The 15,818-nt window shown below is 33.1% G+C and overlaps 1 long non-coding RNA gene across 1 annotated transcript in view; it reads right to left on the reverse strand.

The window, feature by feature from the left end:
- The window catches only part of LOC139702124 (uncharacterized), a 141,491-nt gene that overhangs the window by 91,975 nt on the left and 33,698 nt on the right, over positions 1–15,818 (reverse strand). The gene's annotated exons all lie outside the window — the stretch shown is intronic.

Genomic DNA, 15,818 nt, shown 5'->3' on the forward strand with positions numbered 1-15,818 from the left:
TGTACATACAGTAAGAGACCTAGAATGAAAGTCATCATGTGGTTGGCATTTGTAGTTTGAGCTTTTCCTAATATGCACTATTTTACTCAGATTTTTTACTGCTGCGACAAAAAGGACTCAGCCAGGACAATTGCAGAGGAAGAAAAGTTTATTCAGAGGTCTCAGTCCATAGAGAGCTGGCTCCATTCCTCAGGGTTCAAGGTGACGCAGAATATCCAGGTGGAGGAGTATGGTGGAGTGAACCAGCTCACATATGGAACAAGAAGCAGAGAGAGAGAGAGACTCCACTCACCAGATACAAAGTATACACCCCAAAGCCACACCCCTAATGCCACACCTCACTTCCTCCAGCCTACCCCACCTACCTCCCGGTACCACTCAGTTAATACCATGAGTGATTAACTCACTGATTGTGTTAAGGCTCTCACAACTTAATCATTTCCCCTTTGAACCCTCTTGCATTGTCTCACACATGAACTTTTAGGGGTTACCTCACATCCAAACCATAACATGTACCTTTCGTTTTCTCAAACTATTGTGATAGGCAACTGAATAATTTAGAATATGTTCCTTTGTAAAGCAATTCTAACATGGTTGATTTTTCTGCTTCTACCCAACTCGTCACTTGTCTTTTCCTGTGTGTGTGTGTGTGTGTGTGTGTGTATGTGTGTGTGTATGTATGTTTAAATAGACTATTTTAGATTCACAGAAAAACTGAGTAGAAGGTTTATAGATTTTCCATGTATAACCTGCCACCACTTGAGTATAACTTCCCTCATTATCAACATCTCCACTAGAATGGTATTGTGTCACAATTAAGGAATCCACATTGATACATGGTTATTACCCAATAGTGACATTAGAGTTTGCTCTTGGTAGTAGACATTCTATTGATTTGGACTGATGTGCAATAGTATAATACTGAGTACTTCTCTTGCCCTAAAATCTTCATGTTCCATCTATCCAGCTCTCCTCTCTCACTACCCCTATTAGCCATCAATCTTTTTACTATATTCGTAGTGTTTCCTTTTGTAGAATGTCACACAATAGAATCAGACAGTATATAATATTTTTAGATGGGCTTCTTTTGTTTAGAAACCAGTTTTTAGTTAACTCCATGTCTTTTCATAGCTTGATAATTTTTCTTTTGAACACTGTGTTATTTCATTGTTGGATGCACCACAGGATTTATTTATCCATTCACCTACTAATAGACATCTTGGTTGGTTTCAAGTTTTGGCAATTGTAAATAAAGCTGTTTTCATGCCCAGGTACATGATTTTGTCAGGACATGTTTTTAACTCCTTTGAATAAATACAAAAGAGGACAATTGCTGGATAATAGAAGAATATTTTGTAAGAAACCACCAGTCTTCCAAAGAGAATGAACTATTTTCACCAGCATTGAATGAAATTTCTCTTTATTCCTTATTCTCACCAGCATTTGATATTCAGGATTTTGATCATTCAAACAGATTGTAGTGATATCTCATTTTTATTTAAATTGGCTTTTCTCTGATGACATGTGATTTAGAATATCTTTTCATGTGCTTATTTTCTTTCTTCATTTGTGTGATGGCTGCTAAGGTCTTTGGCCTAACTTTTAATCGAGTTGTTTTGTTGAGTTTTAAATGTTTTCTTAGATGTATTTTGGGTAACAGTCCTATAACAAACTGACTTCTGCAAATATTTTCTCCTAGTTTGTCCCTGTTTTCTCATTTTCTTGACATTGTATTCAACAAAGCAGTTTTTTTTTTAATGTTTTAACCATGTCCAAATTATCATGATTATGTCTTTTATGGACTGTGTCTTTGATGGTGTATGTAAAAAGTTATCACCATACTGCAAATCATCTAGGTCTTTCTGTATGTCATTTCTAGTAGTTTTAATTTTATTTCTAGTGTTGTGTTTTCCATGAAGGTCTAGGAGACACTTTAGTTAAATTTTGTGAAGAGTATCATATCGGTGTCTACAATCTTTTCTTTGCACATTTGGACATCCATTTGTTTTACCACCATTGTTCTACCACTTTTTGAAAAGATTGCTTTTGCCTTTGATCCTTATCAAATATCAGTTGGCTATATTTTTGTAAGTCTGTATTGGCTATATATTCTGTTCTGTGAATCTGATTTATTTTTCCATAAGCATCAGGCTCTGTTAATACTATAGCACTATTGAGAGGAAAGCGAGGAACTGGGAGACAAGTGAGAAATGAGAGACAGAGACCAGGCAGAGATGCCCACAATATTTGTCAGAGCTGACAAATAAAGGCACATCTCTCCATAGATGAAAGAGACAAAACAGTCTTGGGGTTCAGGACTCTTATGGAGCAGGCTCGGAGATTAGAACCAGGTGGGTCCTAATGAGGGTGATTAAGGGTTGGGTTGATATGAGGGAGTGGTGAGCATTTCTCAGAAATGCTGTTAAGTGGGAAAGCAAAATTTTTCTTAAAATGGTGGCTGTCACCTAAGATGGCCATCCAGAGGCTAAGCAAAGACCTTACATCCCCCCCACCCATTTTTATTTGTTATTGTGCCCCTAAAGGGACAGGTCATAGATCAATCTTCTGTAGCTTCTTCCTTCTGGGAATGGGCATCTGGACCCTAGTTAGGGGAACAGGGTGTCATTGAGACAATGGTGATGGTCAGGAGGTGCTGGGCGATGCTGACTCCAGACGGCCCGAATTTTGGTGAGAGGTTGGAAGTCCTGTAACAGAAGCTAGTTCACAGTTTGGTTAGAGATCCTTTGAATCTGGTCATGAATAAATCTAATGACGCAGGGGGCAAGCATTAGCAAAAGGCCTATGACAAGGAGAGAGGTCAGGAAAGGAAGTGCCCATTGGAGAAGGGGGTTACTTAGCTGCCATCCTTAAGTTCCAATGGCAATGGGAAGCTTTGAGACCTGAAGGACATTGGAGATAAAGGGGGCATTAGTAATTGAAGTTCCCTTGGTGGTAAGGAATCTTCTCCTTAGCCAAGGGAATTGTTAAAACTATAGTCAGTCCTGAAGGCAGGTGGGGTCAGTCCTCTGATTTTTCCTTTTTCCTCCAATATGGAGTTGGCTATTCTTAGTCTTTTGCTCTCCATATAAATTTGTTTATGACTAAAATTAGCTGGGATTTTGATTGAGATTTCAACTAATGTTTTTCCTATCAGTAAACATTATCTTATCACAATACATATTTTCAAACAAAAAATATTTTTAGCTTTTAAAGGAAAAATAATTTCAGTGCTCAAAGTTAACTTAATTGTTTTATCATGAAGTTATTTACAAGTTTACACAAATATAAAGATAGATTTAGATCCCTTATTTTTATAGCCATTATGAAACTATAAAACCAAAAAAGTTTTGCAATTTAAATATAAACAATATTTTAAAACCAATAAAATAAAAATAAACTATTATGAGTAGTGCTTGTGCTAATTTGGAGTTGGAGTAGAAAGATACAGCATGAAGTTTTGTTTTAAGTTTACTCTGTATCTTTTTTTTTTTTTTTAACTTCAGCATTACTAACAGAGTGCCTGTTCAAATAATATATGGAATTAATTACATTGGAACTTGTTTGCTGGTTAGATTAAATCGACCTCATAATTAATGAGTTATCTTCAATAGCTCTGTCTTCTTTTGCAATTTTGAAGATAAGGTTACTGTTGTATACTACTGAAATGTATGTTAAAAATCTAATCAAACACCATTGGATTTGGAAGGTAGAACAAAACTTTTTTTTTTTTTTCCTGTCATTATTGCAGAATACTTACTATTGGTGTAAAATTTCAAATAACACAGTCAAAGCTGGGCTGTATTACATACTTAGAGGATGGTTCTCTCAGGTTGGTCCCACCCTAACCAGCATGAACAACATGTCATATGTTAATTCTTCCTGCAGTTTTCTTTAATGGAATCACTTTGAAATTTTGATTTATACAGATTGAGGAGACATCATTTTGACTTTATGTGATATGAGTTGTTTGTAAGCATGTACCTAAATATAAGCTCTGAGCCACATGACAATACTGCTTATTATTAACTGTTCAGGTGGTCCTGCTCATGCTGATAATAGTTTTTGTGAGTTATTATTAAATTAGAAATTCAAAGAGAATAAAATCCATATCTATTCATCTATATCTTGAAATATGTGAGACTATGTTTGAGAACACAGTTTGAGAAACATTGAAATATTAGGAAAATTCCAATCTAGTTTTCACTTTCTTACGCCTGCAGTTCAGAAAATTTTGTTATGTTAGTTTCTTCACCGATTAAGTGAAGGTTTGAATCTGAAGCTCTCATTCGCACTAAAATATTACAATTCTTTACACATCACTCAAAAGTCAATATCCACTTAATGTTTTAGACAGGAAGGGGGAGAAAATGAATAATTCATTTGAAAGTAAACAATATTCTAGTTTCTTTTAACACAACATAGATGTAATTAAATTTATATTCATACTTCATTTTAATATATACTTAAAGTATAAATTCATGTTTTAATACACATTTTATTTACCATCAAAATATCAATTTATAGATTTGTTTTATTATTAGAGATGGTTTTCTAATTTTCAATTTTAAGTAGTTGAACTTTGTGTAAGGCATCAAAATCATATTTATAAGCAATACATGAAAATGTTCTATGGATATCTTGAGATCCTACATTCAAATTTGTGAATGTGAACATTATTATCTCTAAAGTTTATTTTACCCCTTAACAGGATTAATATCTCTTCTCTTTACCTTATCTGAGTATGAAACACATGTTTTTTTAAATTGAAAATCTTTATGTAAATGTGAAAAAAGATATAGCTTTTATCATCATTGGATAATTCTTTATACATTATAATTTGATCTAATTCTGTAGCATTCCACCCATTAGAGGGCAGTAACATCACATTCTCACAGTGTTACCTATAGAGAGGCAGTTTAGGGAAGTTAGATGTGCATTTTTCCCTGAGGTTTCATCAGTTAATTGATTATTTAATGCTTGTAAGATATTTAGTTTAGAAACATCATTATGCATGGTGATGAAATGTGTAGGTAAGATTACAGAAAGATTAATTAACCTATAATGCAGCTCAAGTATTCTCAGGGCTGTGGTTTCTTCATGGACAATCTAGGTTTCCACATTGTGTAAGGGGAAAGAGACCTCTCTCCCTGTATTGCAGTGAGTTTTAGGACTATTATTTATTTCTTTTAGGACAAGAGAGTAAAAGATATGCATAGGACTTCATAGACTCAGACTTTTCTTCCCCAGTTCTCTTTTTAATTGCAACCAGTGTTTGCTTATAGTCACAGGGTTTTTTTTTTTTTTGTTGTTGTTGTTGTTTTGTTTTGTTTTTGTTTAGATTCTTTTTTTTTTTTAATAATGCAAGACTTTGTAATCTCACAGCTTTTTCATTGTTTTCTGATCCTGCAGGGAATTCTAAAAATTTTAATTAACTATAATAAGTAGAAAACTAGGAAAATCTTTGACACTCACTTATGTAATTAAGCTATCCTATATTTTTCTAATTTTTTTTTTGGTAGAATAGATGCAACCTAATATTTACTATCTAAACCTTTTTTAAAAAAAAGCATATACTACTTAAGTAATATCACTCACTAGGATATACCTAAAAAATCAGTCATATTAAATACATTCATATTGTTGTAAAACTAGTCACCACTATCTACCTCCAGAACTCTTCATTTTGTAAAATGAAACTCTATGGCAATTAAAACAATTACTTCATATTCTCCCACCACCATCAGCTCCTGAAAAGCACCATTCTATCTGTCTCTATGATTCTGACCACACTAAGTGCCTCGCATAAGTGGATTCTTATGGTATTTGTCTTTTAGTGACTGGCTTATTTAATGTTGTGTAATGTCTTCAAAGTTCATCTGTGTGTGTCATATTTCAGAATTTCTTTCTTTTTTAAAACATGTAATAGCCCATTATGAGTACTTATCATATTTAACTTGTCCATTTATCTGCAGTGGGCAAATTGGTTGCTTCTATGTTTTAATTACTGAGACTAATACTGCTATAAACTAGGATTTATGGGTATTTCCTGGAGACCCTGATTTCAATTCACAGTACATATCCAGTGTAATTCCAAGATCATATGGCAATTCTATTTTGAATTGTTAAAAAGTTATCATATAGTTTTAGACAGAGATTGTATCATTTTAAAATTCCTGTCAACAGTGTTTGTACAGGGGTTTCCAATGTCTCCACATACTAATAATTGTTATCTGCCGTGCTTTTTTTTTTTCTTTTTTTGAAGAGTAGCCATCTTAAAAGGTGTGAGGTGTTATGTGATTGTTTTTCTGATTTGCAACTTCCCTAAGGATGAGTGATGTTGCACATCTTTTCATATTCTTATTGGCTGTTGATGAATCTTCTTAAGAGAAGTCTATTAAAGTCTTTACATGTTGTTGAGTTCTAAGAATTCCCTATATATGCTGGATATTAGTCCCTTATCATATATATCATTTGCAAATACTTTCCCATTCTGTGGATTTCATTTTTACTGTCATTTTTCTGCATGCACTTTAAATTTTTCAGGAAGTCTAATTTCTCTCTTTCAATTTTCTTTGGTTGCCTGTGCCTTTTGTGCTAACCCAAGACATTCTTGCCAAATAAATGCCATGAAGATTTTGGTTTCCCTTTTTTTTTTTTCCAAGAGATTTATAGTTTTTGTGTCTTAATATCTGGGCCATTAATTCATTTTGAGCTACTTTTTGATAAAGTCCAATTTAATTCTTTTGTATATAGATACCAGTTTTTCCAGCACAGTTTAACTGTCATATTAATGGTCTTGCACTTTTATGGAAAATCTCTTGATCATATATAAGAAGGTTTATTTCTGAACTCTGTTCAGTTCCACCTATCTATATGTCTGCCTTCGTTCCAGTACTATAATGTCTTTACTATTTTATCCCTATAGTAATCTTTGAAATCATAAAGTGTGAGTTATTCAATTTTTTTCTTTTTCTTTTTTTTTAGAATTATTTTGGTTATTTTAGATTTCATGAGATTCTATATGGATTTTAGGGTGAATTTTTTCTTTCTTTCTTTTTGTGCTGGGAACTGAACCTAGGGCTTCATGTATGCTTACCCTATGCACTACAACTGAGCTATACCTCCAGCTTCAAGGATAACTTTTTTGTTTCTACAAAAAAAAAAAAAGGTATTTTGACAGGGATAATATTAAGTTTGTAGATTGCTTTGGGTGTATCGAAACCTTAACAAATTAAGTCTTCTAATTTGTGAACATGGTTTTCCTTCCATTTGTTTGTGTTTTAAATTTCTTTTATTGATACTTTGCAATTTCATTGTATAAGACCTTGTCTTTAGTAAAGTTTCTAAAAAAATTTATTCTTTTCATGCAATTGTAAATGGAAGCATTTTATTAACTTGCTTTTCAGAATATTCATTGTTACTGTACAGAAATGCAACAGATTTTTGTTTGTTGACTTTGTATCCTGCTACATTGCTAAATTTGCTGAATTTATTAGTTCAGTAGGGGTGTGTGTGTGTGTGTGTGTGTGTATGTGTGATCTTTAGGGTTTTCTATGTATAAGATCATGTCATCTGTGAATAGAAATATTTTAGCTTCTTCCTTTATAATTTGAATTCCTTTTATTTATTTCTCTTGAGTAATGATTCTGAAAAGGACTTCCAGTACCAGGTTCAATAGAAATGAGAAAAGTAGGAACCCTCAGTTTGTCCCTGATCTTAGAAGAAAATCTTCCTGTCTTCATCATGATGAGAGGTTTGCAGTGGGTTTTGTAAAATGTTGAGGCAGTTTCCTTCTATCCCTGGTTTATTGGGTCTTTTTTATCAAGTAAAGGTGTTGAGTTTGCCAAAAGATTTTTCTGTATCAGTTGAGATGATTATGCATGTGTTTCATCCATTTCATTCTGTTAATGTAGTATGTTACATTGATGAATTTTTCTATCAATGAATCATCTTTGCATTCCAAGAATAAATCTCACTTTGTTATGGGGTATGTCATCTTTTTCCTATGCTGCTGAATTTGGTTTGATAATATTTTGAAGAGGATTTTCCCCCTAATGTTTATAAAGGATCTCATTCTACATTTTTCTTTTTTCACAGGATCTCTGCCTGGTTTTGGCATCTGGATTATTCTGGCCTCACAGAATGAGATAAGGGAGTGTACCCTCCTGTTTATTTTTTAGAAAAATGTTTATAAGGATTGTTATTAATTGTTTTAAAATGTTTGGTAGAAATCAATGGTGAATATCCTTACTAGTTATATTTCTCTTCAGATTCTTTGTTTCTTCATAGTTTAATCTTGGTGTGCCTTTCAATGAATTTGTCCATTTCATGTAGGTTATCTAATTTGCTGGCAGATAATTTTCATATTTTTTCCCAACCCATTCATTTTTATGGAATATGTATTATGTCCTGATTTCCATTTTTGATTTTAGTAATTTAAATCTCCCCTTTATTTTCTCAGTCTAACTAAAATTTTGTCCATTTTGTTGATCTTTGTGAAGAAACAACATTTGCTTTTCTTGATTTTTTTTTTCCAATTTTACTCTCTATTTTATTTATCTCTGCTCTAATCTTTACTGTTTTCTTCCTTCTGCAGCTTGGGGTGTGGTGTGTTCTTTTTCTAGTTCCTTAAGTTGCAGGAAGCAGCCTATGACCCGTAAGTTTTAGTGTGTTCATTTTCACTCTCACTTCTGTTTTCTAATTTCCCTTGTGATTTCTTTTTGATTGATTGGTTTAATGTGTAATTTCCAAAAATATTGTGAATTTTCTAGTTTTCCTTCTGTTGATGATTTCTAATTTGATACCACTTTGTCTGGTAGTTTTATCTATTGAGAATTAATTTGTTACCTACCATGCTCAGTCATTGAAAATATCACATTTACCCTTGGGAAGATGTATAATATATTACTGGATAGAGTGTCTTTATCTGTTACCTCTAGTTGGTTTATGGTGTTGTTCAAGTCCTCATTTTTTTTTTTAGTTATAGTATATCTGGCTATTCCATCCATTCTTTGAGAGTGAGGTATTGATGGTTCCAAATATTCTTATAGAATTGTCAATTTTTGTTTACTGTATTCACTGATTTTGTTATTAGGCACAGAAATGTTTATAATTGTTATATTGTCTTGTTGTATTGAACTTTTTATTAATGTCTTTTCTGCCTTTTATAAATTTTTGATGTAAAATCTATTTTATATGATATTGTATAGCCATTCTGGTCTCTTTTAGTTATTATTTGCAAGAAGTATTATTTTCCATTTTTCTCACTTTCAACCTATTTATGTCTTTGCACCTAGATTGAGTCTCTTATAGACAACATAAAATTAGACCTTTTAAAAAATATATATTCTTCCAGTCTATATCTTTTGATTGGACAGAGCAGTTTAATCCATTAACATCTGAAGTATTTACTGATTTGGGGGACTTTCTTTTTCATTTTGCTATTTGTTTTCTATATGCCTTATATTTTCCCCACACATTTCCTACACAATTGACTTTTATGTTAAATTTATTACTGTAATCAAATTTCTAATTTCCCATTTTGTGTATATTATTTAGACACTTTTTTATGTTTTACATTTGACATTCTAGTACAACTTTAATTTGAATTTCTGCCAGTTTACCTTCAATAATATAAACAAAATCTTTGTTTCTTTAACAGATTCACTTCTACTTTTTTGATTGTTGATGTTACAGCATAACTTCTTTATATATTGTATGTACAAAAACAAAGTAATCTTTTTAAAAACATTCGTGTCTTATGTAAAAAACAAAATCTGGCATTAAAAAACAAAGTGTCAATAATACTAGATTTTTAGAGTAATAATCTTTAAATGTCTTTATATTGTACAAAACAAAAAAAATAAATTATGCACAATGCTCACAATAATGCTAGCTATTTAAAAATTTTTTTTAGTTGTAGATGAACACAATATCTTTATTTATTTATTTTATGTGGTGCTGACAATCCAACCCAGTGCCTCACATGTGCAAGACAAGCGCTCTACTATTGCGCCCCAGCCCCAGCCCCAATTCTAGCTATTTTTAATCACCCCTATATTTACTAAGATCTTTATTTTTCCATACGGCATCAAGATACTGTCTGGTGTCCTTTCATTTCAACCTGCAGAACTCCTTTTAAAGGTTCTTGTGGGAAAGGTCTAATGGTAATGTACTTCCTCAGCTTTTGTTTATCAAGGAATATCTTAGTTTCCTGTTCACCTTTAAACACAGATAAGGATTCTTTGTTTGCAGATTATTTTTTACTGTTAGCTCTTTGAATATATTAGCCCATTGAATTTTGACCTTTCATAAAAAAATGCCATACCCTGGGTGTCTTTAAAAGCAGACATTTAAATCTCAAAGGAGACTGGGAAGTCTGATATCAAAGTGGCACTTGGTATGCTCTGGTTATGGCCCTTCTCCTGGCTTGCTGATGTCTGCCTTCTTGATGCATCTCCACATGGCAGGAAGGTATCATATGTCCCTTCTTGTAAGGGTACTAATTCCCCATTCCTCAGGGCTTCACCTATAAGACATAATTACCTCCCCAGTACCCTACCTTCAAACACCATCATCTTGGGTATTAGGACTTCAACATATGAAATTGTGGGGAAAGAGAACATTCAGTCTATAGCATTGTCTTCCAAGTCAATGATAAGAAATCCTCTGATAATCTTATTGAAAATAAATTGTGTGTAATGAGTCACTCCTCTATTTTTTTTTTTTTTTTTTGGTTCTGGTGATTGAACTCCAGGGCACCTAACCACTGAGTCATTGACCACATCCTCAACTCATTTTGTATTTTATTTAGAGACAGGGTCTCAGTGAGATCCTTGAGGCCTGGCTAAATTGTTGAAGGCTGGCTTTGAACTTGCAGTTCTCCTGCCTCAGCCTCCCGAGGGATTATAGGAGTGCACCACCACTCCGGGCAGTCATTCCCTTTGGCTGCTTTCAAATTTCTTAGCCTTTCAAAATCAACAATTTGATTGTAATACAACTCAGTTTGAGTCTCTTTGAGGTCATCTTATTTGGAGTTTGTTGAGTTCTTAAATATTCATATTCATGCTTTTGATAAAGTTTAGGAAGTTTTTCTTTATTAACCATTATTTCTTGGAATAGTTTCTTTTCCCTTCCTTTCTCTCTCTTCCTTTGGGACTCCTTCAGTGCATATGTTGATCTGTTTCATGGTGTCTCACAAGTTCCTTAAGATCTGTTTACTTTTCTTCAATTTTATCTTTGTGTTCCTCAGACTTGATAATTTCTATATCTCATTTTCAAATTCACTTTATTGTAATTTTCAACTTTAGAATTTCCATTTGGTCTCTTTTTGGGGTTTTCTATTCCTACTTATATTTCCATTTGTTTGAATGTCACTTTTGTGATTTTCTCCCATGTATTAGGTCAGTTTTTTGAAACATCTTTATAACCATTGTTTAAAAATCTGTATATTTTTTTTCTCTGGCCTTTTTCAGGGACAGTTTTTGGTTTTAAATGCTCTTTTTTTCTTTCTCTATATAGGCTATAATTCCTATATCTTTGTATGCTTTGTGATTTTTTTATTGTAGAAAAGTGTACATTTGCTTATATTAATGTGATTATTTTGGAAATCAGATTTTCTCCCTTTTCATGGAACACTGTTTTTTTGTATATTTGGTTTTTAGCTCATTTTTAATTTTTATACTGTTGTTATAGGTTGTCTCTGGTGATTAGCCTGAGGTATCACTTAAGGTTTTCTCAGGTCTTTTCTGCACCTGCACAATAACTTTCTAATTTCTTTCATATACGTAGTTGCTTTTGAATATCCTAGTGTTCAATGTCTAGCTCCCCAAAGAATAAAAGAGAAATGTGAAGGGAGTAAAAAGAAAATATATCAGACTTTTAAAGCTCCTAGAAATCAGATTAGCCAGAGCATGGAGACTTCCAAAAATGAGGCAGGTGCAGTGACATTACCCATGGCTTCTTCGTCAATACCTCTGTGATGAGATATATTCATTGGTGATCAAAGTCCTTAAAATCCAGTCCTTCTTTTAACTCCCTCAGTACTTAGATTCACATTATCATTTTTCCTTCTACATTACTCTGTTAGGATTTGATAATGTAGGTCTGAACATTATCTTGGCATTCAAGCAGAAACCCAATGAAATAATGACACTGGTATACCTTATTTTTTTCTTTTTGAAACCAAAATCTACCTAGATATGTGGTGTTTAATTCTACAGGATTCTGCCAATTTGAAGAAAGAAAACTGATCAAAGAAATTTGTGGAGTAAATATAAAGGACAAATTAATTATAACTTTATAGTTTTGATTTGATCCCATAAGTTGGAGCAAGCTATATAATAAAGATAGCAAAATCATACAACAAAATGATGGAATATTTGCAAAGTTGTAAGCTGAATTATGGACATAATAAATTTGAGAAATTTGGTTCAAAAATGGAGGGTAATAATGCCTTGCATTCAGTAGTATTAATTAGACACATAGATGGATGAATGAATAATAGGAGAACCAAAGCTAAAACATTTTGTGAGATTTCCAAACTTCAAAGTCCATTAAAGAATGAGAAAAGTAAAGGAAATAATCAAAGTAGTACGGAGATTCCTCAAAAAACTAGGAATAAAAACCTAAACTTTTGAGGAATTTTCAGGAATAAAAACTAAGAGTCTCTAGGAATAAAAACTAGGTATAAAACTACAATATGACCCAGCTAGCCCAATCATCAGTATATATCTAAAGGATTTAAAATCAGGATACAATAGTGATGCAACCACATCAATGTTTATAGCAGCACAGTTCAGAATAGCCAAGCTATGGAGCCAGGCTACGTGCCCTTCAACAGATGAATGGATAAAGAAATTGTGGTTATATAAACACAATGGAGTACTATAAAGACATAAAGAAGAAAGACTTCATAGCATTTGCTGGTCAATGGATGGAAGTGGAGACTATCTTGCTAAGTAAAATTAGCCAGTTCCAAAAAGTCAAATGTTGAATGTTTTCTCTGATATGTGGAAGGTAATACAAAATAAGGGGGCGGCGGGGGGGGGTTTAAAACAAAAAAGAATAGAAGAGATATCAGTGGAGTAGACAAAGGGGAATGAAGTAAATGGAGTAGGGATGAGATAGGGAAAGACAATGGAATGAATCTGACCTAACTTTCCTGTGTACATATATGAATATACCACAGTGAATCTCACCATCATGTACATCCCTAAAACACTAATATATAAAGATCAATAGAATAGTGGGAAGGGAGTAGAAAGTCGGCGGGGGGGCGGGGGGGGAATGTAGGAAAAGGGGAAAGTACTGGGAACAAAATTAGAGCATATTATTCCATGCTTCTATAGTTATGTTAAAATGAATCCTATTGATATGTATAACTAAAGAAAACCTATTAAAAAGGGCGAAAGAAAAGAATGAGGAAAAAAATCATAGATTATTGTCTTCCAAAGATCTTCCATGTTCCTAGTATCTCCCTTCTCATGGCTAATTCCTACTTGTATGAGGCAATAGGAATTTTGCATTGTAGTATAGCCACACTGTACATGGCTTTCTAGAATTATATACACAAAGACGAAATGTTCTAAATGGAAGTTCCATATAAAAAAATACATGACAAGGCTTGAGTTACTATTTTCTTTAGTTCCCAGAACTCTGGTGCTTTCAGACTCCATAGCTAGCGTAGGATATGAAAGATTTAGAGACAGTTCAGTGTTTAAATAAGGTAGAAGGTGAGGTGTAATAAGTAAAAATCAATCAACTGATGAGTAATGATCAGCAATGCTCTTTCAAATTTTTACCTCAGAGTTTTAGAGGAACTCACTCAAATAATACTCAATTTAATGTTTATTAGTGTGTCTTACTGTGTCTCTATAACGGTTTCAGTTGTATTTTTCTAAGGAAATGGGAACAAAGTGCTAAGCACTAAAATTTCGATCATTGGATGTAGAATGTTGCGGAAAAATCTTACTTTTTCCTTCTCTTAATTTTTCTTGTTTGTGGGGCTGCTTTTTTCCTCTAGCTCTTAAAAGAAAAATTATTATGTTATGTGTTCTGGTTTATAAGTCTGTGGAATATAGTCTCAAATAACAAATAAATTAACAACACATAAATATTAAGTTATAAGGGCCAGTTTCCAAGTGTCTACATTTGTTGCTTTGGCTAATATTGACAATTTTATATTTTCTAGATGAAAAATAAGTCAATCTAGCTTACTTTAAAAAATTATTTCCAAAGAAATATTCCCGCTAGGAGCATTTAATGAAAATTTCAGTATGTCTTAAAAGATAAATTTATATATTAGGGTACCCTTTTCAGTTTTGCAACCTGTTGATTTCCCAGGTGAAAATCACAATTTTCACTCATATGTTGAGATTTATTCTTATTCAGATAATTGAAAAACCCATGGTCTGCTTCCTAGAAAGTAGCAAAGAATTGTTTATTTTTTTTAAAAAAAGTCATGCACAAATCAGCCTCCACGGTCACTATTTTATATGAGTCCAATCCCACAAAGATGGACAAATATATAAATGAATAATTAGAAGATGATATGAAAAGTTCTAGAGCTCATGTGCATGCACAGCATAGAAGGTACTAATTGAGCTCAAGAAACAGTTGCTTCCTCTGTTCCTGGATCATCCAAAAGAGCCTTATAGAGGAGGGGATACAGAAGCTAAGCCTGAAAAATACAAGTTTTCCAGATGTGCATTTGAGTGGAGGTGAGTTCTAGTCCTGGAAATTTATTTTCATAGCGAAGGTGTCATTTGGATTTTCTCATGCCATTTTATTAGTGTAGAGAGCATAATTGGCTCCCTAAGAAGTGAACTTTTGTACAGAAGGTAAAGAAAGAGGAGATACATGGTGTATGCAATGAGGCCTTCTACTGAACAGATTTTTTCAATGCATTAATTATAGTTTCAGGTTTCCCTATGCTAGGATAGAGATGAAGAGTTTTTTATTGCCTCAATTCTATTTCAAACATATAATCTTATACCAGTTATTTACTTTACACTGTTTCTGTCATACACCTTCTCCTATTTCTATGTTGAAGTATGTGTTTAGTAAATGTAGAAATAATTTATTGTAATCAAAACCCATGGGTCTGAAAAATGAGGTTTATTGAGCAAATAGTTCTGTGGTGTGCAAATGCAGTCCACACAGTATCAGACAACAAATGTTTAAACAATTAAACACCTGTCATTAATTGGGTAGACATATTGGAACATGGTTAGCAAAAGTGTTAATGGATCATGAAAAAATGATACTGTCTCCACCACATAATTTAAGAGAAAGCATTTTAGTTCAAATCTCAAGGAAGAAAAACTTCCCAATATTGGACTTCAGTATCATCCTTCCCCCAACTTCCTTCCTTCCTTCCTCCCCCTCCTTCTCCTTCTCCTCCTTTTGCTACTTCTGATTCAGCATATAGAAAATGATGATCTCCTAGGAAAACTTGGGTTCTCAGGGACTGGAGTTACAAAAATCAGGTCAGAAAGACAAAAGAGAGAATTTTGCCAGCCAGAGCTCCATTTTTTTTTTGTACACAGAAAGGGGGAGGAGGGGAGGAAAAAAAACCCACAGCTGACTATGGTTTAAATCAATTCTTACAGACAAATAGCTCTAAGCAAAAACTATAACAGAATTAGGTAGGCTGAAGCAAAAAACTAAGAAAGAATCTACAGTTAAGGACAGTTCCTTGATTTTTCTTTGTCAAAATACATAGGTTTCCTAAATTTGTATACTCTGTACACTGCAGTGCTCTATAAATCTATGATTACTTCTTAAATATCTTTTGTATATTTTTTAAAGATTAATGA

This window comes from Marmota flaviventris, chromosome 15, assembly GCF_047511675.1.
Source record: "Marmota flaviventris isolate mMarFla1 chromosome 15, mMarFla1.hap1, whole genome shotgun sequence".
Classification (NCBI taxonomy): Eukaryota; Metazoa; Chordata; class Mammalia; order Rodentia; family Sciuridae; genus Marmota; species Marmota flaviventris.